Source organism: Cricetulus griseus, assembly GCF_003668045.3.
Source record: "Cricetulus griseus strain 17A/GY chromosome 1 unlocalized genomic scaffold, alternate assembly CriGri-PICRH-1.0 chr1_1, whole genome shotgun sequence".
Classification (NCBI taxonomy): domain Eukaryota; kingdom Metazoa; phylum Chordata; class Mammalia; order Rodentia; family Cricetidae; genus Cricetulus; species Cricetulus griseus.
In genome coordinates this window covers 10,904,944-10,928,408 of record NW_023276807.1, presented here as the reverse complement: position 1 = coordinate 10,928,408, position 23,465 = coordinate 10,904,944, and the positions used below count along the sequence as shown (strand labels likewise).

General features: G+C 46.7%; 1 protein-coding gene across 6 annotated transcripts in view; it reads left to right on the top strand.

Moving 5' to 3' along the window:
- Window positions 1–437: 437 nt before the first annotated feature.
- Window positions 438–23,465, top strand: part of Inpp4a (inositol polyphosphate-4-phosphatase type I A) — a 121,469-nt gene continuing 98,441 nt past the window's right edge. For all 6 annotated transcript variants that reach the window (XM_035453485.1, XM_027386843.2, XM_035453486.1 and 3 more), the window contains exon 1: window positions 438–666. The gene's annotated coding sequence lies outside the window, so the exon portion shown is untranslated. The remainder of the gene's footprint in view (window positions 667–23,465) is intronic.

Below are 23,465 nucleotides of genomic sequence, written 5' to 3'. Positions count from 1 at the left end.
CAGGGAGCCCCTGCCCCTATTAAAATAAATAATAAAATGAAATTAAAATAAACTCGTATCTCCCGAAAGTTCTTCCCCATGGAAAAATCGAATTTTGAGGAAGAAGTGTGTCTTGGGAGTCTATATAAATGCGCATTTGTACACATAAGCCAGAACAAGTCTGGAAGGACACTCAAACGATGGCAGCGTGGTTGATAACCACGCCCACCGAGTGATTGATCAGTTACACCTGCACTTCGGACCTGCAGCGCTTTTGTCCTAATTAACTGTCTTGTTAGCAGAAGATTCTCGGTATATGAAGATGGATGACGTCACAGAAGAGGGTGGGATTTGTGGGCGGTGCGGCCTCCTGGGGGCGGAGTCAGAGAGGGAGGGGGGCAGGGCGCCGGTCGGGCGTGGGACGCGCATGCGCGGCGAGGGGGCGGAACCGGGGCGGGGCTGTGCGCCGTGTTCTGAGTGAAGGCGGCGGCAGGGTTCGGGCTCCGCGGGGACAGCGGGTTCGGGTCTGGGGTGGACGGGGCCACCGGCCGGAGCAAGGCGGCCAGAACCCGTGAAGTCTGGGCCAGTCCTCAGGACCTGGCAGTGACCGGCAGGGCCGAAGCCAGGGCGCGGGGCCGGGAGGACGGAGGCTGGGGCTGAGCGAGTGCTCGGGTCCGGGCACGCCAGGTAGGTGGGCCGAGCTGGGCCGAGCTGGGTCGGGTGGTGCGGGTTTGAGCTGAGGGGCTGGGCGGCTGGGAGGAGACACTGGGGACCCGACCGGATGGCGCCCGCGGTTGTCATGGCAGTGGTACAGCCTAGCGGTTCTCAGGCTGCGTCTTTGGAGAGTGGTCCTAGACTTGCGGTCCCCTTGCCTTGGGCCTCTTGGGGAGCTGTAGGATGCTATACTTTGCGCCTGCCCTGTGCATCTCTGCTGGATCCCGGGCATCTGACGCTGAAGGCCTCGCGGGTATCTCCGGTGTCAAAACACCGGGTAAAAATAAACATGCATCTTGGTGGAGGACACCGACTGCATCCTCGCAACTCTTCAAGCATTTTCTATCCGCGCATCGTCCTGGACAGGCTCTCCCTCACCTTTGCTTTTTTTATGTATTTTATATCCCTCTGCTTTGCTAGTAAGCTGATTGAGGCCTGAGAGGTTTGCAGGGATCCGTGGTCATCTTTTGCAAAGCCAGTCATGCATGTGTAGGCCACTGAAACACTCAAAATGTCAGACACAAATTTATATCTTTGTGGGCGAAGGAAGGGAGCCTTAATGGGCCTTGGCTTCTCTTGCCCCTGTCGCTTGCCCTCTGACATTACATAATGGTGGGTTCCTCCTGCCTAGAGTTGACAGCTCATGAAAATGTCCCTTTGGGTAAGAAGGAAGTATATAGGCCATTGCAAATCCCATCTTCTTGTCTTTCGCTTTGCCTCTGAATGTGTTTGGTGTTGAGAGGTTGTCTGAGAGTATAAAGTGATTTGTCACCTGCCAGTTAGCGCATCTGAGCCAAGAGAATGGGGGGTGGGGTGGCACCGAGGTTGGGGTGTTGCAGTGATATTTTGCTTGGTTCACTCCTGTGAGCCAGTAGGTTGTGTGGACAATGGGGACATCACAGGGGCAGAGTGGGCTGATCTGGGTGTGAATTCTGAGGGTCCTGTCACTTGTTAACTCAGGTTCTCATTGTTCTCATCTCTAAAAGGTGAAAACTGAACCTCATTTGCTGAGTTTGTTTCCAAATCTAAGTATGAGTGTTAGGCAGTGAACAGCTATAGATTGTCCTACTTACTTAGCCTTGTCTTTGGTTGAAGACAGGAAATTTTGTCTTTGGATCTGGGCTAAGGCCCTTGTTTGGGGAGTACTTTGAGAAAAGGTTTCTCCTGGAAAATTCACTTCTTTGACGAGAGCTGGTGCTCATTTGAGGAGGTCCGAGTGTTGGTGGTTTTGTACAAGTGTCAAGAGATCCCGATGCTGTTTCTCAGGTAGCCAGCACTGTGTGTGAACAGCATTGCCAGAGGGTGCTCGTTGTGTCTTGTCAACATGATGTAGAAATGAGCCAAAGTCACTGGGAGGGTCATCTTAAAGACTGAGCTTACGGGAATGGATGTTGGACAGAGAGAAGAAAACGAGGGCTGTGTTTCTGCTGTGCTCCATGACAGCATGTGTCATTCTTACTTAGCTACTCAGCCTATCTAGTTACTTTTCATTTGTCATCATCTCAGAGTCTGCTTAGGTAATCCCAGGCTCTCGAGCAGACTCAGAGTTTAGGGCATACATTATAGTTTATGCCACTGTTTTGCAAATTAGGTACTTTGTGATATTACTGTTAAAATGAATGTTAGTTGTTAAAAATCACTTTAAGGAAATACACAGAGGATTTTCATAAATGGTAGAACACTGGAGAAATGGTGTGCTTGTGATAAAGAACTACTGGCCCTACCCAACTGCCTACCTCTAGCTAGAATTCTCAGCTAGCCTCCATGAATGCACCAGAAGAAAGGACTAGGAAAGTACTGGGGACCAGGTAACCCCCATCCCCACCCCTATTATGGTTTAGCTTCTCAGGAACTCAATAAGGCAGAATGGAGGGGGGAAGCTTCTCATCCAGCCAATTTTATCTTGGTTTGACTTTTTAATGAGCAACTCCTCCTTAGCTTCCATATTCCAGAGAAGTTCTTGGAATCATCGGCTACTTACTTAATGATGTCAGGAGACTTTGACTTTCACTGAAGAAGTAAACACAATTCTGTGGTAGAGAAAGCTGGATTATGTTTGTGCTTCTTTTGCAGAACTTGATTGATGAGCAAGAGACTGGTCCTGGAGCAGAAGCTCTGAGCAGAGCATGTGTTAGGAAGACCAGTATTAACCAACCCCTTGCAGGCTTGCTTCACTTTGCCTGTCTCTCAGTTCTTAAAAGAAAAGGCCATCAGCTGGGCAGTGGTAGTGCATGCCATTAATCCCAGCACTCGGTCTGAGAGTTTAAGACCAGTCTGACCAGCCTGGTCTACGAGAGCTAGTTTCAGGACAGGTTCCAAAGAAACCCTGTCTCGAAAAACTTAAGAAAAGAAAGAAAAGGCCATCATGAACCCAAGCCTCAGAAACCCCTGGAGTGCTCTTAGATCTCTTAACTTTTTTTTTTTTTTTTTTGTATATTGATGTCCTTTCAGCAATTCTGTAAGAATAGTATAAATATAAACAATTTTTTGGAAAATTTCGTCCAGGTTCTCCTAATGTTATCATTTTGCTACAACTCTTCCACTTCTTTCATTTTCATGTTTTATTTATTTATTTTTTTGTGGCCCCAATCTCTCTTAACTAGTGTATGTTTGAAGACTACTGATTGTTTAAGATAATGCCCTTTAATTTGGGCTTCCCAATAGCTGGATTGAGGTTAGGTACTTCTTTCAGGAGCAGCAGAGGCTGGCAGCCTTGTCGGCTGGGCTCAGTGTGAGGCAGATACTGCTGACTATTTCATTAAACGATACTAGACTTGTTAGCTTTGATTTCTTGATTAGGGTGGTATGGGCCTCATTGAAAAGTTGCATCTCCCCCTTTGCGATTAATATGTGTCTCGTAGGGATGCAGGACACATTGCTCCTTAGTCTTCCCAGCCTCAGCTAGAACCCATTGGTGCCTTGTATCTATCTGAATCTTAGAGAGTTGACATGGGGTGGGGGTGTTCTAATTTCCTGTTTCCTTCTATGTGTATTAGTTACTGTACTAAAGAGGACATCTTTAATTTTCCCTAAAATGCACTTACTTTTTGATTTACATCTCTGGTCCCTGGAAATATTGCCGTATTCATTAGACTTCAGTCAGTTGCAGTCATGATTTCTTTATTACTCAGTGTCCCAGATTTGGCCTTTGGGAACAACTTTCTTTGAACATATTCCCATCATTCTTTAAGGGCTTCTTTTCTATTCTGGCACAAAATCTTTGAGACTCAGTTTGTATGTTCCTTGCCCCAGCCTCAGAACCAGTTGTTTTCAGAGCTCTGTTTCTTTCATGGAGAGTGGCTTTAGACTCCAGAATGCCAGAAGTAGTTGTGCAAGTGGAGGTAGTGTCATTGCATTTATTTATATATGTGTTTGTAGTGTAGAAGCTCAAACTCAGGGTTTCATGCCTGTCAAAGAAGCCCTCTGCCATTAAGCCACAGTGCCAGTCCTTGTGTCAGTGCCCTTTGACCTTTTCAGTGGACTGCTGCTCTTATTAGAGCAGGCAAGGTGGCTCAGCAGGTAGAGGGAGGCACTTGCCTCATAGTCTGACAGCTTGAGTTCCATCCTTGGTGACTCAAAATAAATTAAGATGTAATGTTTACATTGTTCACATAAATGTAAATATAGTCACATTACATACCCTTTTCTCTGATTTGCTTTTTCAATTTCTTGCTGTGTTCTGGAGCACTGTTTGTGTACTGACATGATGAGTTTACTCAGTTTTGGAAGTGGGGACCCATATTCCAGAGTAGGGGTGTGCTGTAACTTATTGAACCATCTTGTATTGGTGGGCATGAAGGTCCTTTCCAATTGTCTGCTGTAAAAAATACATATGGACCAGGTCCCTTTGGCGCCTACCTTCCAGTCTTATAGGCCCCTGTTAGCATCAGTAGGACAAGGGGTGATGGTGAATCACAGTTTTGCTAAATTACACCCCCAAGAATAACACTTCATTAGCTCACACCCTTCCATTATTTGTTTCCCTGCAGCATTGACATCTTAAATTTGCAAGTTTAATGGCCCAAAAGACATTATTCTTTTAATTATGTTTCTCAAATGGCCAAAATCATTGAATTCCTTTCTGTGTTGAGCATTGTCTGTGGTTTCTCATACTAGGTTGGTCTTATGTTACTAGATATGGTTTCTTGGCAGTTTTAAGTGTGAATTGTTACCCAAGGAAAAGGAACCCAACCTTTTCTGACCACACTACATGCTAGACCTAGGCCATCTCTCCCCAGGCAGCCTCTGAGAGGTCTTGTCAAGTGGTAAGTGTCAGTTGTGAAGAGACACTAAGGGGAGGCGTGGTCAGGCACCTGCGAGATGGTGTTGACAGAAACCAGGTGCGGTTAGAACCAGGTGTGTCTGCCTCTGGTGCCATTTCCGTTAAATCACTATTTCCATTCAAGGGATATAAGATTTGCTCCTAGAACTTAACAAGCTCTTGAGCTGGACTTCCAGAAGCTTCCAAGTAGCTGTGTGACTTTGGGTAAGTAGCATACTCTTTATGCCCATTTTTCTCATCTGCAAAACTGGGCTGATGATGTTTGTCCGAAGCCCTGACCCGCATTCAGCCTTTTGTTATGGTGTTGTTCAGTGAGGATCCCCTGGCGAAGGCCTCAGAAGTAGGAAGGTGAGTTATATGGGTGGGGCTGGGTCGAAGGGGCTCATAATAAAAATGAGGAGTCTGTTTTCTGGGACAGAGTCAGGAAGACAGGTGTCCTGTGATCTCTTGAAGGAGGGGTGAGGATTCTGGAGGAGGAAAGTATATGCCCCTGCCAGTTTCCTTCCTTGGCCTCTTCTCTCTCTTCTTCATACCTGGAACCCCTCCTAATCTCAGTTTCCCACAACACCCTCTTGTACCTGATTAGAAAGGGTGATGAGGTCTCCTGAAAATGTCCTGTGTGCTTGCCGCTCAGCATCTCTGGCCACAGATCCCCTTGCATCTGGGGTCGGCTGTTAGGGAAGCTGTCAATCTGATTGAGTTCATTCACTAGAGGGTGTGGACCACTTTCTTTGCCTTTCCTGTATTGCTCGCATTTTAGATGAGTTGTTTTCTAATTCACTGACTCAGGTTTTTAAGACTGGTGAAACCAGGCATGTAAATTCTGGACATCTGAAAGAAGTATGTTTAGACAATTGGACATCTCTGGGAAGAGTGTCCTTTTGGGAAAGGGGGATGCCCTGGATTAGAGGATATCAGGCTGGATACTTTCAGCTGCCGAGTAAACAGGAGTGTTCTGCATCAGCAGCTTAGCAGTCTTGTCACTGATGCAATTGCCTCATGATTGCAAGATGGTTGCTAGGGTTGGCGGCACTAAGTGCTTCATTGCTTCTATCCATAAGGGACAGAAAAGGAAACAAACAAGCCAGGTCCTCAGTCATTGTGCATCTTCTCTCTGCTCTGCAGGGGCCCAGGTCTTTCCTAGACCAGTAGCATGAGAGTGCTGTGTGCTGATTGGCTTAGACCAGTATTCCTCTAGGTGTTCCCAGACCAGCAGCATCAGCAACACCCGAGAACTTGTTGGAAGTGCAGTGTGTCAGCCCCATCCAGCTACTAACTCTGATGCCCAGGATTGGGATCCAGATATCCTGCTTCCTTATTTTAACCAAGACTATTTTCCTGACTTTCAGATGGAGATGGGACTGGCTTCTCATGAAGGGACAGTAACATTGGGTGGTCAGCTCATGATGTGAACTGACCAGTGTTTAAAGACTATGGGTGCTTGGCCCTTCTGAATTCCCTCTGCTCTGTGCCCCCAACTTCCCCACAAAACTGAGTTTTCTCACTTTGTGCCTGCACCCTTGCCAGCCTCTCTGAGTGTGGCCTGTGTCCTTCCCTGTAGACTGGATACTAAAGAAAGCAGTGTGGACTACATCCAGCCCCAGGTTCTGTCTTTGGCCCAACAAGCACGGAGTCCTCTGGGCATAGCCTAGGCTGGCACTGAAGATATGTAGGGTTCCTCTTCTGACTCACTGTTACATGTCGTTTCTGAGTGTGTTCTAATATATGAGGCCCACTGCGCTCTGTTGCTGTTGCTGCTGCTGCTGCTTGTGTGTGTGTGTGTGTGTGTGTGTGTGTGTGTGTGAGAGAGAGAGAGAGAGAGAGAGAGAGAGAGAGGAGAGAGAGAGAGAGAGAGAAGTACAGTATGGCTAGCAGGGGCTCGAGAAGTATTTGGGGAACCTGCCTGGAGTCAGCTCAAGTGAGGACTTTCAGTGGTGGTTGATAACAGTGTGGTTTCTCCTAATGTGACCTGCAGTGTGTCCCCATTTCGCCAGCACAGTTCTGGCTTCATGTTTGGGTGAAATAACAGCCACTACTGAGTACACAGCTGTGCTCAGATTGGCCCTAACCCTTTCACATTTTCCCTGGAGCTAGGGAGCGGAGGTGTGCCTAGTTTTCTTGACTTTCCAATTTAATGTCTCATCTTAGTTCATAAAAGCAACAGGAAGAGCAGACTTATATCACACTCTAGGCCAGAGTGTGCACTGATACTGGAAAAGCAGGTGGCCAGAAAGCCTGAAGGAGGAGCCACAAGTATGGCTCAAAGGGTGACTCTATTGAAATCAACTTGAGTACTTTAAGCCTTTTGGAAATAAAGTATCAAATATTCAAGTGTCAAGTGTTTTTTCTACAGAAAGGGTAAGCATTTTTAAATAAAGCATTTAGTTATTTGTACATGGCGTATTGTAAATACTGTAATAATGCGAATGTCTCTTGCTGGGTTTGGTAAACAGTTGTCAAACCTTAGGAGTGAGTGCAGGGAAACTAATTCACAATGAGGATGAGGCATGGCCCCTTGTGCATCTGTGGGTCTTTCTTAGTGCTTGTGAGAGCTTGTGCTTCATGAGAGCCTGGTATCTGGTCTTGGTGTCAAACACAGAGCCAAGAGGGTAGGGCATTGGGGCTGGTGAACTGGTGGCAGCAGCAGAGAGAGCTCTGACACTTTTAGTCTTGCTTTGAGCTGTGGTCTGTGGTAATTGGCCATCCAGGCCAGATCTTCCTGATGGCCTGACTCTCAGAGGGGCAGCACAGTCTGTGGTTGTGAGCCTGTTCATTCAGCAGAAGTTTTATAAAAATCGACTTATTTAGTGTGTGTGTGTGTGTGTGTGTGTGTGTGTGTGTACACATGCTGTGGCACACGTGTGGAAGCTCACCTTTACAGTCTTGGTAAGTTTTTCTCCACAATACTCCATTTGAAAATGTGCTCCACAGGCTAGTTATGGTGGAGGCAGAGGCAGGTAGATCTCTGTGGTAGGTGAGCCTAGCCTACTAGTAAGTTCCAGGCTAGCCAGGGCTGCACACTGTCTCAAGAGAAAACTGCTAACAGGTTTGGCATCTGTCCCATCTCTAGGTGCCACTGGGGACATAAATATTGAGAGAAGTGTGGAGAAGTGGGGACAGACAGCAGAGGCCAGGGAGGGAAATGTGGGTGATGGGAGAAGGAAGGGGGAGGCTCTGAGCCCCTCAGCTTTTAGTTAAGTGGTTGCCGACCCAGCTATTTGCCAGGAACTCTGTTTAAGGCACATCAGAGTCTGTCATTGTGTGTTATGAAGTGTCAGGTGTTTTCACATTCCACATACTGCTTTGTGTTCACATACTAAATGTCAGAGGAAATAGTTCCATCACATGACTGGGTAGTAATGACATAGGGCAGGATGAATGACTGGCAGAGAGTAGTTAGGATGAGGCTAGATGCCAAGACTCGTCAAGGTTCCTTGTTTGGAAGAGAAGAGGGAGGTACATGAATGGGTTGGTATAGGGTTAGCACCCAGCTGAGACAATGCTCACAGAGAGGGGACAGGCTTGTACTTTCTGGGTTTTGTCCTTGACCTGCTATGACTTGGAGTAGTTGTACCTGAGCAGTTGTACCAGATGACCAAAATGGGGTGTGGTGACTGAGGGCTGTGAGGGGGAAGTGTTGTGTGTTCTTGATCTAGTTGACAGTAGGCCAGCTTGCTGGTACACACACACACACACATACTCTCTCTCTCTCTCTCTCTCTCTCTCTCTCTCTCTCTCTCTCTCCTTGTTTGAGGAAGTTTCGCCTCTTCTCCTTTCACTTTGTCCAGCAGACACTTTCTAGAGGAGAGAAGGCGCTTGAGTCTTCAAGACCTGGATTAGCAAGGGTGAGTGGTGCAGAGGGGAGCTGCGAATCACGGCCTGCCCTCCTACCTGCTCCTCATTCCTGCACCCTTTCCTCACAGGCCCTTTTAGATAGTTCCCCACGTGGCCAGTGCTGCAGTCCGAATCCCCTGGACAGATAGGGATCACTGTACCCCAGCTTGCAGCCCTTTAGTATTTTATGCGCACTTGGCCTCTGGCCAAGGTCTGCTTCCTTCCTGGTGGGTGAATGGCATTCCTTCACTTCTCCACTCACCTCTCTCTTTGACCTGTTGCCTCCATTTTGTTCTAGTTTACGTTCCTTTTTATTGTATTTATTTTAATTGACACTAAGTCTATGACTCTACAGAGCACAGAACATTTCAGAAACAAATTCATGATGATCACATAAGGATACTGGCTTGTCTGTCGCCTTGGTGTTAGAACATTCCAAGTCTTCTCTACTAGGTATTTTTGATATATCCAGTTAATTGTGGCTCATCATTAGCATATTGTGTTGTACAACATGAGAAGCCATTATTCTTGTCCAACTGAACCTATACTACATATCTCTAACCATCACTCACTATCTACGAAAACTCTTCCCAGGCTTTAGTAATTATTGGAGTATTGCCTACGTTGAAACATTTTTAAGTAGGTTTATTTCTTATTTTGTGTGTGTGAGTGTTTGCTTACTTATTTGTGTGTGCACCAAAAAATTGTAGTGTCCATTGTGTCCCCTAGAGGGTGTTTCATCCCCTGGATCTGGAGCTGCAGATGGTTGTGAGCTGTCATGTGGGTGCTGGGAGCTGAACCCGAGTCCTCTGCAAGACAGGCAGTGCTCTTAACTTCTGAACTGTTTCCCTGGCTCATGCTGTCTGCCACTTTGATGTCAGCTATCCTGAGTGTCTCAGAACAAACTCAGAGATGGGAGCTATCCCTTCCAGAAGAAAGGCCCCTGAGTAGCTCAAACACACTCAGAGATGGGAGGTATCCCTTCCAGAAGAAGGGTCCCTGAGTGTCTCAGAGCAAACTCAGAGATGGGAGGTATCCCTTCCAGAAGAAAGGCCCCTGAGTAGCTCAAACACACTCAGAGATGGGATCTATCCCTTCCAGAAGAAGGGTCCCTGAGTAGCTCAGACATACTCAAGAGATGGGAGGTATCCCTTCCAGAAGAAGGGTCCCTGAGTATCTCAGAACACACTCAGAGATGGGAGGTATCCCTTCCAGAAGAAGGGTCCCTGAGTATCTCAGAACACACGCAGAGATGGGTGCTATCCCTTCCAGAAGAAGGGCCCCTGAGTAGCTCAAACACATTCAGAGATGGGTGCTATTCCTTCCAGAAGAAGGGTCCCTGAGTGTCTCAGAACAAACTCAAAGATGGGTGCTATCCCTTCCAGAAGAAGAGCCCGAGTAGCTCAAACACACTCAGAGATGGGATCTATCCCTTCCAGAAGAAGGATCCCTGAATATCTCAGCATATACGCAGAGATGGGTGCTATCCCTTCCAGAAGAAGGGTCCCTGAGTATCTCAGAACACATGCAGAGATGGGTGTTATCCCTTCCAGAAGAAGGGTCACTGAGTATCTCAGAACACACGCAGAGATGGGAGGTATCCCTTCCAGAAGAAGGGTCCTGAGTATCTCAGAGATGATGACATCACTGAAAGCATCCACACTGTAGTCATGGACCTCTCTCCGGAAACCCTGTGGTGTACACAAGCCTTTTCTACTTGAAGTGCTGATAGTCTAGTTAGTGTCCACCTAGCTGTCACTCAAGATGTGTTCTGAGGTTGTTGTTACAGGTGCCTTGGAAGTTTGTGGTGTTTTGAAGAACTTTGCTAAGAGGAGGAAGATCTTTTGTTTTGAGCCAAATTAATGATTTAATCATTTATAATTGACCAAATACTAATCTAGGTATTAGCTTTTTTGTTAGAGAGAGAAGTCTGAGGGTTTCCTGACTCAGAAAAAAGCTACCAGTGTCAGTGGAGCCAGCCCATGGCTCTGGTACTGACTTAGCTGGTGAGTGCATCCAGGGTTTCAAGTTAATCTTAGTTTCTCATTAGTTGGGGTAACATTGGCCTTTTGCACTGGGATTTGACTGTGGTGTCCTTATTCTGTCAGGGTGCTGGGCCACACTTGTGTGCAGAACTGTCCTTATGACAACCAGTATTGACTCAGCTCCTTTGATAACAAGGAGAGCTGTAAGCCATGGTGCTCAGGACTCACTTCAAACAGGATTTTCTGAGGTATGGTCAAGGTGTTAGGGCAGCAAACACAGCATCATTCATTCATATTGGGCATCCTGGGATTTGACCTATGTTACATACTCAGGGGCTAGCTAAGAAATTGTCTGGGATTGTACTGGTGTTCCCCAGGGCAACTAGAAGTCATAGCTTAGGCCATAAGCCTAACATAGTGGACTAAGAAGTGTAATGACTAAAACCAGGGCCTCTTTGTACCCCTGAACCTTGATTTGCACTAAATATGCAAGCCAAGTTATCAAATGTTTGGGGTAGCAAACAAGAATTTGATATATGAAACTTTTTGTACTTGCTGTTCAGACAGTCCAGAAATAGGGCCAGTGACTTTTTAAACGGATAGTCAACTGTAGTTTATATTAGCGAGAAACTGTTTTGTAAAGTGACTGCAAAAAAGTGAATCTTGCTATGCTTAAAAGGTCTTAGGGACATGTTCTTACCCTAGTCCAGAGCCCTGGGTAGATTTGAAGATATTTTATATAAAGACCTCTTTGTGGAAGCATGGAACTCACCAAGCTGAAACCTAAAATAGTATTCTTCCTTATCCCCAGTCCTCAGCATTCTAGAGTGCTAATATTCTGTGCATTGGATATATAATGGGAACAGTAAGGTTACTGGGACTTTACGTGGTTATCTCTACTGAATGTAAAGTAGGCATTTAGAGTTTTTGCCTTGCCATCTTTGGGATGAGGCCAAAGGCTTTGTTTATAGGAGGTAGTTTAAGGTGAGGCTAGCACTTGGGCATTCCAAGCGCTGGGCAAGGGATGGAGGTGTAGTTCAGTGGTAGAACCTGTGCCACACTTGTCTAGCATGCATGAGGTCATGGGTTTCATTCACAGCATTTCAGAGAGAACATTAAAATACTAGGCTAAGCAAAGAGGCTTTATTTGAACTTTCCTCAGTACATCAGCCTTATGTCTCTGTGACAAGAACTGAACCTCTGCCCATTGCTAGCTGCAAGGGAGGCATGTAGCCCTGGGCCAGCTACGAGTTCTGGATGTTATAAGGAAGAAGGGAAATGGAAGATACTGCCCACAGGACTCTGAAGTTAAGGAGCTTTCCCAGTGATTTCAGAGCTAATAATGTAAATTAGCTACTCTGTTGTAACTTATTCTTAGCTTTTAAGCCCTCTTTTTAACTTTACTTTTACAGAAAGTGGGAATGGTCTGGGTGGAGTGGGTGCTGTCTGGCAATGAATGGACACATCGTCCTGGTCTCCAAGTTTTTTTTTTTTTTTGTGCCTGTGATGCCCAAGCTAATAATAATTATTGGAATTATTTTTTCTAGACAGTTATTTTAATAAAACAAAACACTTTGCTTGAAGGAGCTTCCTGTCAAACTTTGTGGAAACCCCCCCTTCACTCCCATGGGTTGCTGCTCTGTGTGTCACTTGGAGTTCACCTTTTTATTCGCCTGGTATCTAGGTAGGTAGCTGGCTTCTAGGAGTGGGATGCTGTATGTTTTTGTGTAGAGGAAACACAGGCTGTTGGGACACCTAAGCATGCATCCTGTATGCAGAAAGTGAGACCAAAGCCAGAAGGGAAATGGATCTGATGCTCATATTGCCTCTGGCACTCTTAAGTGAGGAAACTCTGTTGCTGGAATATGGAGAGAGGAAAGTGTGGAGGAGGCTGAGGTCCTTGAAAGCTTGACCCACAAGGGAAGGTGACTCATGGATTCTTGGTGTGGCCACTAGTTGTGGTCAGTGTTTGTCAGAGACATACATTGTAGGCCCCTGGAAAGTTTAAGATGGCAGCAACTGCAAGCCTCAAGATACCAGAGCTCTTACTTTTTAAAATTAACTTCTGCTGTGTTTGCCACAAATGTGACTTTAGCATCCATGGGGGTCCTAGGTCAGGATTGTAGAGTGCTTAGGCAGAGCTTTGTCATTTGGGAGCCATATTCCCTGTGGGAAGGCTCAATGTTACAGTGTAGATTAGCCCAGCAACGGAGTCCAACTGATAGAGCTGACCCAGTCAGGTGCTTACCCTGAGGCCAGCAGACTCCACCACTGGCAAAGTCAGAATTCTGCCTACCCTTCCCCATTCCAGTGGAGGGGGTGTGTATTATAGTTCCTCCTAATGGGGTGTAGTGAACTGTTAATTGGCAGAGGGTGTGGAAGAGCTGGGGGCAGGGTCAATGCTGGGTAGCTACATGGGAAGCAGCCTAAATGTGAAAGGCTCTTGCCAGATCACCCTGAACAGTAAGTAGATGATGTGGTGAGTGACTGACTAAGGCTTGGGAACCCTCTGACCTGCTCCTGCCTATACAGTAACCCCTTCAGGGCTGGTGAAAGTCACTTTCAGTGTTAGAGCCTGCCTTCCTGTGTCGTTGAGGACAGGTGTCCCACAGTGGTGGTCACACGAATGAGAATCACCAGAGTTGTTTGGAGACATGCTCCATGAACATTGTGCATCTAGGGTAGCCTAAGACTTCAGTGACACTTATGGATGGCAAAGACAATAGCTCAGTTTTTCTTGTGTTGTTTGTGTCTCACAATGCCTGTGTAAGTATATAGTCAGTCAGTGTGGAGTACTGAATGGAACAAAAAGCAGCTGTCATTGTCCTAAGTATCAAGAAAAGCCTTGTCCTCCTTGAAGACAGCCTCTTTCCGGAGGTTATCTGGAGGTCTCATTCGTCCGGAGGGGGTGAGTTGAGACCAGAACCTGTGGCCTAGCTGTTGTCTTAGTGAGTTCTCAGGCTGAAACCAAACTGTCACCTTGCTCTACTGTGCTTGTCATGGGTAGAAGCCTCTTCTCAGCAGTGACCTTTTGTGTCCTTGTCACATGAGCCCTCACTGAGCTGGCTAGAGCCTGAGGGTTTTCCTGAACCCTTGGGTCAGAAAGTGCCCCTGCCTTAGGGTCTGGCCATCTTACTTTTTAAATGTAATCAACTTAGACTAATCTCCCCCACCCCCCACCCAGCAATACATAGATATACTGATGATTATAAGTTCTAAGGCATTGGTTTTCAACCCATGGGGTAGAAACCCCTTGATGTTGAATGACCTTTTCACAGGCATCCATTGGAAAACACAGATATTTACATTACAATTCACAACAGTATCAAAATTATAGTTGTGAAGTAGCAGTGAAAGTAATTTTATGGTTAGGATCTCCACTACATGAAGAACTGTATTTAGGGGTCACAGCATTAAGAAGGTTGAGAAACACTGTTCTAAAGGATGAGAAGCCTGGGTGGTTAAGGGAACCAGGAAGGCAGCTAGCTGCCTCCTTTAGTGGGCTTGGGGGAGGTTCTTTATGGTCCAGAGAATGATCTATGGTAACCATGCTTTCAGTTTTGAATGAGTGAGTTTATTAAGTATATAGCAAGCCAGAGTAAAAGAATAAACAGCAAGTGGGTGTGTGGGTATTTAGATAATAGGTAATAGCAAAATACCATCCAAGCAGGAGCTTCACATACTTAGAAGAAATTGACTGGGGAAGCCACTTGAATCAGTCAGCTAGAGAGCCCTGGGTAGTGCCAAGTGCCCCCTCTGGTGAGACTTCCAAGTAAAAGATTTGTTACCCCTCATTACTCTAATTGACAGAAGCCATTCTAGCTGGTTGTGGTGGCCCTTTAATTCCAGCACTCTGGAGGCAGAAAGCAGACAGATCTCTGTAAGTTGGTACCTAGCTTGGTCTAGATAGCAAATTCCAGGCCAGCCATATTAAGACTTTGTAGAGAGCAAGCAAGCCGTTCGTAGTCATTCTCACGGTTTGGGAGACCCTTGCTCAGACAGTGGCAGTTCTTAAAACTGTATCTACTCCACCAAGAGTGGGCTTCTTTGTCCTTCTCAGGGTTGCTCCCAAAAGTGTAAGCACACCAGGTCCTGAATGGCTGTGGCTGTTGATGACAGGGGCAGCTGAGTCATATGGCAAGGCATCCCAGGTGCTACTGTGTTGGAGGTGAATTTGTGTCTATGAAGGGAGAGAAGGGAAACCCTGCTATGGGAAGAATGGTCTATCCCTGTGGAACACTACTGACTGTGAGGAAGAGTCCCCCCCCCCCAATCTGGTTCCTAAGGATAGTCTTAACACCTCCAGGGCTTGTTCTGTGGGCTGTGTTGCTTTAGTATCACCTTCCAGTAGCTGCATCATTCCTTACAGAGTCTTTTATGGATGCAGTGCAGGAACAGAACACAGTGACACCTGTCAGCCTGTGGTTATGAAGGGTAGCTTGGTAGTAAGAGACTATGGGGATCCTGGTGGCCTTGTGTTTTGCTAAGCCACCCTCCAATCTAAGATCCCAGGGTCTGTGGCTCGGAGCATGGACTTCACTATGCCATCTATTGTGTGACTTAGGAGGAGTCACATTGGAAGTAGGGAGAAGAGCAGAGGGCAGTTGGTGCTGTCAGTGGTGAGGTAGTGGCTATTGCTAGCATTGGTGGCATAGCCCTTTCTTAAGAGTCTCTTGCTTGTGGGGTAACTTGGCCCCAGAGATGGGTCCCTTGAAATCACTCTGCTCTCATTTAGTGGCTTTGCACTAATGTCACATTGTGGAGCTCTTAAAAAACCTGCCCAGATTTATCCTTGCTTGACAAACTCGATAACATCATTTTTTATTTTATGTTTTTTCAATAGGAAAACATTGTCGTGGTTTAAAAACTGTAATGCAGGGCTGAGGAGATAGTTCAGTCAATAAAGTGCTGCTGTGCAAGCATGAAGACGAAAGTTGGATCCCCAGAATCCCTGTAACAGTGCTGGGCATGGTAGTGCACACTTGTGATCTCAGAGCCAGAGAAGGGAGAGAGGCGGGTTCCTGGGGCTTGCTGGCCAGCAAGTCTAACCTTTTCTTTGAGCTCTTGTCTCACAAGAGCTAGAATGGTGGGTATCTTTGGAAGATTGATACCCAAGATTGACTTGAGGCCTCCATGCTGCATACGGGTGCATCTGCGTACATGTGTGCATGCACACAAACACTTCTTTCATGTATTTGTATATATGCATGTATGTATATATACACATTATAATGTATAGCAGTGCGTACGGTCTGTGAAACTCTCTATAAGGCATGCATATGTATACACTGACCGCCTTTTCACACCCATAGTATCACGCTACACACTTGAGCGCACTTCGCTTTCTTCATTACTTTGTATCACTGAAGCATAAGGAGTTTTGCATTCTTCTGTTTGGGTGTATGCTAGGCTCTTTCGAGCCCGTGCTCACCACCAGTATGTTAACATTTTGAGAGAGTCTGACCTGGGCCTTCTCACCCCTCTTCTGGGGCCAGAGATCTGCAGGATTGAGTATCATTCTGGGTGCAAGGAGTGTGTGAACGCCAATGAAGCTCCTCTCCATTTATTTCAGTTGTGAAATGCCCTATAACCTTTTGTTGTATTATAGAGGGCAGCTAATGGTTACTTGTCATTTATTGGTACTAGCTATACATTTTTCAAAATAGTGCCTTCTAGTTGTCACATGGATCTTAAAAAAAAAAAAAAACCCTCTGGTATCCTGAATGAACTTTGTTAGTGCTCTTTGACCTAGCTTTAGGAACGGTCGCTCTGAAGGACTTTGTTCTGCTTGGCCCCAGTGGAGTGAAGCCAAGTGTGTAAGGAAGGACCTTGTTGATAGCCAGGAGCAGAAAGTACAGGCTTCCGCTGCAGTGCTGTCTGGCTGAGGCTGGTGCTGGCTGTCACTCCTGCTGGATCTGTGGCTTCAGCCAGTGTAAACTGTGTCTAGGGGAAGGGAACAACCTATGCAAGGGTATTGTAAGCCCACTTTCAGAGCAATGTGAGGGGGTCACCTTCAGTTTGTGGTAGTTTCTGACAAGTGGATGTGTGAGAGTAGTCCCAGCAGTGTCATGGAAGCAGAGGCCTTCTGTGAGGTCACCTTCAGAGCTTTAAGGTAGAGGCATTCTTGGGCACACAGCTGCCCATTATTTGTTTGCTTAGCAGGTAGTTCTTGGGCCACTCTCAAAATCCTGGAGATACACCAAAGAGCAGGGTGGATAACCGTCCACAGAGAGCTCACAAGCCTGTGCCTACGAGAATGCTTCTGTGTGGGACTTAGGAGAGATTGGAGCAAGTGGAAGCCTGCACACTTCAGACATTAGCCCTTTGGGGTCTGCTTGTTCAGTGCCAGTGACTCAGGGCACTAAGAACACTAAGCTGTTTCTTGCTGGTGGCCATGCCTCACTCTGTGTACCCAGCTTCCTGCCCTGGGAGTATCAGCTAGCTTCAAGCACAAGCTATCCACTAAGAGAATCCAGCCCTGACAGGCCAGAGAATGGGTGCAGAAGGCCAGCTCAGATGATGACTTTCAAGAAGGGAACAACTTTTTCTCTTGAGGTCTGAGGCTCCACTCTGGGCTTCTTGTGGTGGAGAGCTTCTGTAGCTCTGTGAGAGAGATGGCTATCAAGTCACATTGCAGGTTAGGGAAGTGGACTACAATCAGGGTGGCAGGATCCCTGGGATAGCATAATCGTGATTCTGAAACCAGAAAGCTGCCAGGGTCACAAGACCTCATCCTTGAACAACCCAGAGGAAGCTGAGGCTGCAGTCTGCATGGGAGGGGGGGTGACTCAAGAAAATGTAGGAAGTGGAATTTGCACATGGTGGACAAGTGCACAAGTCAGGATCAAGCTAGAATTCAACATGTGGATTCACTCCTCAAGTAGGGAAATGGAGAGCTAGGATTCCTACAGCAAAAATGAAGAAATCAGAAGAGGGCTTTAGAGGAGAAGGACGCTCTTACAGGAAAAGATAGTGAGGAGCAATTTAAGGGTCCGAAGCTTGTCAGTGCTGTCTTTGGCTTGTCGTCCTGCAGCCTGCCTTTCTCCCAATGGATGCCCTGGCCAGGATGGCAGGTGCCAGCTTTCCTCTTGGTGACTGCAGGGCCTGAGATCAGGAAAGTCTGCACCATGAGTTTGGAGCACAGTTCACCCACCAACTGTTTGGATTCTTCATAGTGGATATTAAGACAAATGTCTGCGGTAAAATCATGTTCTTAGGGGGTGAGCTGAGAGTCTTTGAGCTTGAGACTCTCCTTTTAAAGACAGGGTCAAGCTAGACAAGCCACATTAAGGAGCTGTTTGCAGAGCACAGAGCCTGTTACATAGCACAGATCTTCTCTGGAGAGAAGCTGTTGGTCCAGGAAGTGTGGCAGGACTCACCTTACTAGGTGGGATCTCTTGAGTTCCTACCATGTGTCAAGAAGCATATGGGTTGCTTCATAGCCACTTCCTGTCTGGTTCCCTGTATTCATTTCCTGGGGTGGCTCCAAAGCAAATGTGACTTAAAACACCAGTAATGTTCTTTCTCATTGTCCTAAAGGCCAGATGTTCAGAGTCTGTATCAGCATAGCCAAGTTCCCTCTTTAGCTCTAGAGGGATGGTGTCTGAATTCTGACACACACACACACACACACACACACACACACACACACACACACACACACACACACACACACACACACCCCACAATTTAACTGTGGAGTGTGGTTCACTTTTTCTGTAAAGGGCCAGATAGGCCATGTAATCTTTGAGGCTTTGTGGTCCATTTCGTTTATCATAGTTTTTCTGTTATGGCATGCAAGCACACATAGAGAGTCTGTAAACAGCTGGGTGTGGCTATATGCCACTAAAACTTTATTTTACAAGTGGATCCTAGGATTTGACCCTTAAGCTGTGCTTTGCCTGACTCCTTTGCTAAATTATTTCCTTTTTACAAGCACTTATTTATTTTGTGCATGGGTGTGTATGTTCTTGCTCATGTACATGTGTGTGTACACCTGTCACAGCATACAAGTAGAGGTCAGATTGTAACTTGTGGGAATCAGTTCTCTCTTTCCAGTGTATGGGGTCTGGTGATCCCAGACTTGGTTCAAGCACCTTTACCCACTGAGCCATCTTGCTGGCCCTAAACTAGGATTTCTTGCTTTCTTCTCAAACCTCTGACATTTCTGGTCTGTACCCTAACCTCACAGAGCATTCTGTATTTTACTTTTCAGCTTGATGCTCCTCGTCTAGCCTCAGGCAGGTGGCCCTCATTAGTTCTCACCCGAGGCCCACAAGGCTTGATCCTGGCTTCCTTAGGTCTTTGATGATGGCATCTTCCTAGTGTAGCCTATCCTGAAAACCCAGTAAACATGGTATAAAGATCGCCAGCACACCTTTAATCCTAGCACTTGAAGGCAGAGGCAGTTAGATTCTGTGAATTAAAGGCCAGCATGATTAATACAGTAAGTTCCAGGCCTGGCATGGCTGCATAGAGAGACCTTGCTTCAAAAACAACAAGGGCTGGAGAAATGGCTCAGCAATTAAGAGCATTTGTTGCTCTTGCAGAGGCACCTGGGTTTGACTCCTGGCACCCACAGTGTGGCTTACAATCACCTGTAACTTCAGTTCCAAATGACCCAGCTCCCTCTTCTGGCCCCCGTGGTCACCATGTTTGCAGACAGTGCACTTACATACCTGTAGGCAAAACGCTCTTATACCTAAAGTACTAGTGGCAAACAAACAAAAATATTTTAAAAAATGTTCCCTCCCCTCCCCAGCTTGCCCCTAGCAGTCTTAGCTGAGGTGGCTCTGGTGCCATTGGCATGAGCACAGGATGGGAGCTGCAGAAGGATCTGTTCTCAGATTCCTCTTAACAGGATGGTGACCATGTTTGCCACCAACAGCCTGCGAGTGGCATAAGAATAATACCACACAGCTGCTCTAGGTGAGTGGTGCAGCCACAACTGTGCAGTGAAGCGGGGCAGGTGAGGGGCCCCGCAGAGCCTTGCTGATTGATAACGAAGGCTATTTTGCTTTTCCTTAGTAGCCTCAAAGCCTTCTCCCCCTCTTCCTTTTCTTCCTTTTTTTTTTCTTTTTTTCTTTTGAGACAGAGTCTCACTACATAGCCCTGGTTGTCCTCGAGCTCATTCTGTAGACCAAACTGGCCTCCAGCTCACAGAGATCCACCTGTCTGTGCCTCCTGAGTGCTGGGATTAAAGGTGTGCACCACTGTACTTGGCTTCAAAGTCCTCTTAACAATGTTATTTATTAGTTCCTCTTTGTCTTAGATGTATAAAGGAGACAGCCAAGGCTGCAAGGATATTACTGCTTTAGGCTGGTCATTATTAGACTGACTGTAGCATATAGGACTCTGGTTTCCATGAGGACTTTACCCATCTCTTTTCTCCCCTGCCTCCTGCACTTCCTGTCTGGGTTTTCCCGAGGAGACATTACTGTCTGTTCACCCCAGAAAATGCACTGACCACAGACCAAAGAGAGGATCCCACTGGAGTCCAACACAGTTGAAGCAGTGTGTTCACTGGGGCTGCCTATGAGAGTGTGGGTAGAGTTACTCATAGGAGCATTAATGACTCAGAGGCAGGGTGACACACTCCCTGAAACTGCATCCTGGGAGCTCTCTTGGTACAGCTTTCAGGTAGCTCTGGGATAGGCTAGTCTCCTCTCCTGGCAAATTGCTAGTTTTTATACAGCCTTGGGGACAGGCTGTGTGAACCTTTTAAGTTCCAGCTTTGTGAAATTTCTAACTGGTTTACTTCCCAGAGTAATTTTTCAGTTGCTAATAAACTGCTACACAGTATGTACTTTGGATCCTCAAGGAACTGGGCTCTGGCTATGGAGGTGGCTGAGAGCCCAGGAGCAGCTGCACCTGGTGCTTCCTTACTAGGTACTCCCCTCATTGTGAACCATTGCGAAGAAGGTCGGGGCATGGGCTGATCTCAGAGTGTTGTTCTTTCCCCTCCAGGAGGAGGTGGGGCCCTGTGCACTTGGGCCCTGCCCCGGGAGGCTTGGTGAGACCTTTTCTTGTTGTGGCTAGATACCAAAGGAGCAGGGACAGGAGTGGTGGTGAGGGGGTGGCCACTCCCTTGGTGCCTTCTCTGGACACACGTGGCTTAGGGCTGCCATGCTTTACAGGGGTATTTCTCCACCAGTGCACTTCTTTTGCTGTAGCCTCGTTGACCTGTAGTTTTCAGAAACAGGAATGGTTTGTGTCAAGTTTTCCATTCGAAGTTCCACAGTGAAAGTTATTATAGTGTATGTTAGAGGCACTACATCTTTGTGTGTGTGTGTGTGTGTGTGTGTGTGTGTGTGTGTGTGTGTGTGTGTGTGTGTGTGTGTGTGTGTGCACTCTGCAAGTGTGTATGCATGCATCTGTGACTCCACTGTGGATGACCACCATGAATGACATCTTTACTCAAATTCTTTTAGAAATACTGATTAATCGTTTACCTTCATTCCATCTCAAGAAAGAGAAGGGTTGACTCTGCAGCATTAAAAAATAAAAGTGTAAGTTTTGAAAACTTTAAATGTGGTAACCTTGGTCATATGAAAATATAGGATTAAAATATATAACAGGTGAGAGTATGGTTTTTTTTTTTTCCTTTAATTTACACCTATGTTTTCTATGCTACCTCCTTCTATTTCTGAGACATGGGAGAATTTAGAACTCTGGTGGATGAATGCACATTGCTGTTAAATGGAAGTTTTGGCTTCTCACTGGCTGACATTTTAGGAACAGGGTACAGAAACTTAATGTTTGCTTGCTAAGTGGCCTGAGCCAATTTGAAATGCTGAATCTAATGGCTAGCAGGCCTCAGCCCCTTTCCTCACTATCTCTGATGTGTTGAAGGTCTCTAGGATATTGCTAACCTCACTGGTGGATTTGCCCTTACCCTCCTGAATTCCATCAGTGTCCAAGAAGCCCTGACAAGACTAATGTGAGAAAGCACCATGAGGTTCCAGACTGTAGAACTCGGTTTCTAGTCCGTGCTAGGCAGGCTTCCAGGACATCCCGACCAGGGCATGGGCTGACTTAAGAAGGAATGGGCATGGATGACCTTTAAAGGCTCTGGAGAGGTTCTGTAGCTGTGGTGTTAGTACTGGACTGTGTCAGAGGACTGCCTGCCCTTGCCCCTTGTTTAGTGCCCTGCAAGGAATGTGAGGGAATGAGTTTTGGCTGCAGGCCACTGACAGGGCCCTTTTCCATCTCACTTGTGTTTCCATTTTGTGGTCTGTCCTACAGTGAGGCCTGTTTCTGTAAGTCCTGGAGCAGCAGTGTTGTCCACTTGGGCAGAGACCTGGGGGGCCATGGCAATGATGAGCATGAGCCCTTAGTGACAGAGGACGGTTCAAGTCGCACATCTGGGCTTCCTCCCAGCATGCCCTGGCAGTCTTCATGAAGTGTGTCCAGAATGAAAGGGTCAATAGTGTGAGCAACACACGCAGACCTGACCTTATATGCAGAACTGTCTACCATCTCTGTGCCTGGCCTTGCCCTAGCAACACCAAGTAACTGGTAGGAGAAAGAGATACAGTGAAACTTCTGGAGGTGTGCACTGCTTATGGAAAAACCAACCCACCATGCAGGGTTGTACCCTGTGGTGAGTGCCCAAAAGCTAGGCTACTTGTGTTAGCTACTTGTGTTAGAGAAGTATCCTCTTCTGTGTGTAGCTTTTCTCCAGAAAGAATGGTGGCTTCTTGAGGGAGATGCCACGCCCAAAACTTGCAGCACTCCTATAGCCTCAGCTAGGCCTCATGATGAGTCTGTGGTGGACCTTTGAATAGATGGGTGTTCAGCACAGACCATCTGCAGAAAGAGGGAAGTGCCTTGGGCCCTCCCACATCAATTAGCAACCTAGAAAATGTCCCACAAGAGCTACTCCCACTTAAGAAGAGGGAACCAAGGCCTAGAAGGGTGAGGGACTTGCCCAAGTCTCCAAGGTTAGCCGGGGTCATAGCTGGTTCTTGAGTGCATAGTTTCCTCTCATTGAGGACCTCCTGTCTGTTTGTCACAGCAGTGTGGAACTGTGTCAGGGAGATGGGCGCATTGTAGGTGCCTGAAGAGATGGATGGCTCTGGGGTCCACGGGTCCACAGTGCACCAAGTCAGTGCTGCTCCCAGCCCTCCGAATGCTGAAGCCCACTGATTTTTTTCTTTAAATTAAACTAATTTATTTTGAAGCAAAATTCAGATATGAAAGTATGTCTTCCAAGTTGTCAGGCTTTGGAGCCTCTTGTCTGTGCTTTATTTATCTACATTTTACCTGTTTTGAAGCACCCTGGGAGAGTTGAGTCCTAGCTGGTACCACATGACCCTCCAAGCATATCACTCCAAGCACATCACTGAGTTGAATGCCACACCTGCCCAGGTCAGCTTGCTGAGTGGCAGACAAGACCAAACAGGCATCTGATCCTGCTCAGGACTCATGGTATACCGTGGATGTCCTGGGAGCCATAGAGCCATTTCAGCCAAGAGGACATCATCCCTGATGTCTTGCTACCTGGCCTCTCTGTTGCCAAGTGTCAGCCTAAGCAAGGTACAGGAAAACTGGATTCAGTAGTGTATAGTTATAGCTCTTAAAACACACCATTGGTTATAGTTTACTTTCTGTTCATGTGATAAACACCATTACCAAAAGTAACTTGGGGAGGAAAGATGGAGTTTATCTTA